The sequence below is a fragment of the Glycine soja genome, chromosome 17, assembly GCF_004193775.1.
Source record: "Glycine soja cultivar W05 chromosome 17, ASM419377v2, whole genome shotgun sequence".
Taxonomy (NCBI): domain Eukaryota; kingdom Viridiplantae; phylum Streptophyta; class Magnoliopsida; order Fabales; family Fabaceae; genus Glycine; species Glycine soja.
Genome location: NC_041018.1, coordinates 16,484,152 through 16,487,396, shown reverse-complemented (window position 1 = coordinate 16,487,396; position 3,245 = coordinate 16,484,152). Strand labels below are relative to the sequence as shown.

At 36.8% G+C, this 3,245-nt stretch overlaps 1 non-coding gene across 1 annotated transcript; it reads right to left on the bottom strand.

Annotated features, from left to right (window-relative positions):
* Positions 1-2,616: 2,616 nt before the first annotated feature.
* Positions 2,617-2,723, bottom strand: LOC114394346. The gene has a single exon (XR_003662746.1). It is a non-coding gene; the product is annotated as a small nucleolar RNA R71 (small nucleolar RNA).
* Positions 2,724-3,245: the final 522 nt, after the last annotated feature.

The window sequence follows — 3,245 nt, the reverse complement described above, 5'->3', positions numbered from 1 at the left end:
CCAAGCACCTCACAAGGACCAAACAAAAGTTGCATGTCATCAAGCAAAGGTCCTCGGACGAAATTAGGGTATGACACTTGTGTTTCGACTTTGTCATTATTGGTGTCTGATGTGCCATCATTTTCTCCTATTTCTTAACCCTTTTTGCACCATTTTACGTACTAATTAATCTTAATTGTCAAATTAATTAGGCAGTTTTATTATTTGGGCACATTCAGCTAATTTGATGTTTTTAATCTAATTTCAAGAATTAATGAAGCATTGGGCTTGAATCCAGAATTGGGCTTGAACTTGAAGAGGACAGACTATTTTATTCTACAAAATTTTATCTTATCTAGACTTTATCTTATCTAGATATTATTTAGATTTGATCTCATCTAGATATTATTTAATCTAGATCTTATCTTATCTTATCTTATCTAGATTTGATTTCATTTTATTTATGGGCTTGAATTTAAAACAGATTTGTAAGCTTTGGGGCTGGAAAAAAAAACTATATAACAGCACCAAGGTTCTAGTTTAGGCTCTCTCTTCTCTCTCTCCTGTTTCCGTTTTTAGTTTTAGCCCTCTCATCTCTTTCTCCTTTTTTTTCGTTTTTGCAATTCCAGTTTTGGCTTTTCGTTTTAGCAATAAAATTTCGTTCTCTATTGATTAATGGAAGGCTAAGTCCCCAGCGTTGTTTTCTCTTGGGGATCAAGCATAGTTCTCTTTGAGGTTCTATTATTGCTGTTAAATTCTGTTCAGTTTTTCCTCTTCACTAATTACTTTGAATTTGTTGCTATTAATTCATGCATGCTTAGTACTTGATTAATTGTCTCTGCGCTTAAATTACGTTCATGCTTAATGATCGTTTATAAGTAATTGGTGTATGTGTAGCTTAATCACATAATGAATGCCTTATGTTAAATTTCGCTTAGTAATTTAATTTAGGGTTGGATTAAGTGGTTGAACTGATAAATGATAAATTCTCGCAACCTAGGATAAGAGACTTGCTTGTGAATCAAGGAGAAGCAACGTATTTTAATTCTGATATTTTCTAATTCAATTTTACTCGCAGTTTAATTTACAAAAGCAAACAACCCCCCTAATTTGTTACTATTTCCTACTATCTGTTATGAACATTTGGTTTATCATTGCTCGTTGGGAAACGGCCTAGGATCAGTTCCTAGTTACTGTATTTTAATGTTTATTTGATTTGGGTACGACCACGATCAAATTTGGCGCTGTTGTCGGGGAGCAGTGTCCAAAGGTTCATAATAGCTAGTGATTCGTGTTTTATGTTTAGTTGTTTTATGCTTTCATGTGTTGTGTTCGTGTTGTGTTAAGTGTGTTTAGAGTCTTTTTATTTTGTTTAGTGTGGTGTTTTGTTTTAGTTTTTCTGTTCAGCGCTTCCCCTGTTTCAGTTTTTGTGTTTTGCTGTTAATAGTGCTTTGCGACGGATTTAGCAACCACTTTTGTGAACTGGAAAACAGGGTAGTAGTGGAAATCCCTTAGCGACGGATTTTAGAGACCACACTTGCTGAATTAATTGGGATTTTTTGTTTTGGTAGCTATAGTTGTTATTTTTGGTTGAATTTTTTTGTGGTCACTTCTCTTGATCCATATTTCCTGGGAAAAATAGCTGGAGCCCTTAGTTTGGTCAGATTTGAATGTTCCAAAAAAGTAACAAATTTGATTTTTGTCAAAACTTCAAACGGTCATAACTTTTGCTCCAGTTATCAGAATCACAATTATTATATATGTATTTGGGGTAGAAAAAAATTTCCCATGTTGTGGCAGCCTACCATAGGCCGGCTGAGGTCTCCTTCTTCCAAAAATTGCAATTCTGTCAAAAGTTTTTTTGTTTTCCAAGTATTATTCTCTTATTTCTCTTAACTTATCATTTTTAGCTTCTATAGTTAGACTTTGAATTTTCTTTTGAACTTTTTTGTGCTATCTTCTCATCATTTTATAAGGTTGCTCACAAAATTTCAAGTCATTTGGATATCATTTAATGGTAGTTGTAGTTCAAACCTACACTGTTACTTGCATAAGAAGGCAACTAGTTGTGCATGCTGAATACAGTGTATGACTAGAGGCAATCCATCTGACTTACAACCCTTTGATCCTGAGATAGTTAGGACATTTCATAGATTAGTTAGACATCATTTAGTACCTTTTGAGCATCCTGAGCATTCTGTTATTGGTGATTTTGAGCATTATAGTTTTGAACATTCTAATTTTGAACATTTTGAGAACATGACACAACCTCCACCCCGTGAGAGGACTCTAAGGGAAATGGCTGCACCTGATTTCACCTACAAAAGCTTGTGCATCCAATACCTTGATGAGGATGTCCCATATGTTCTTAAAACTGGACTGATCCATTTGCTTCCAAAGTTTCATGGCCTTGCAGGTGAAGACCCGCACAAACATCTGAAAGAATTCCATATTGTCTGCTCCACCATGAAACCTCCAGATGTCCAGGAGGATCACATATTTCTGAAGGCCTTTCCTCATTCTTTAGAGGGAGCGGCAAAGGAATGGCTTTATTACCTTGCTCCGCGATCCATCACGAGTTGGGATGACCTCAAGAGAGTATTCTTAGAAAATATTTTCCCTGCTTCCAGGACCACAACCATCAGAAAAGATATTTTAGGCATTAGACAACTCAGTGGAGAGAGCTTATATGAATATTGGGAGAGATTTAAGAAACTATGTGTCAGTTGCCCTCACCACCAGATTTTTTAGCAGCTTCTCCTCCAATATTTTTATGAAGGACTCAGAAACATGAAGAGAAGTATGATAGATGCTGCCAGTGGTGGAGCCCTTGGAGACATGACTCTTGCTGAAGCCAGAAGTGTAATTGAGAAGATGGCTTCCAACTCCCAGCAATTTAGTGCCAGAAATAATGTTATTGTCTTTATAGGAGTGCATGAAGTAGCCACGAATTCATCTTCATCAGTTGAGACTAAGAAGGTTGAAGGTAAACTAGATGCCTTGGTTAACCTAGTAACCCAACTGGCCATGAATAAAAAATCTGCACCTGTCGCCAGACTCTGTGGTTTATGCTCCTCTGCCGACCACCACACAGACCTTTGCCCTTATGTGCAACAATCTGAAACAATTGAACAACCTGAAGCTTATGCTGCAAACATCTACAATAGACCTCCTCAACCTCAGCAGCAAAATCAGCCACAACAGAACAATTATGACCTCTCCAGCAACAGGTACAATCCCGGGTGGAGGAATCATCCCAACCTTAG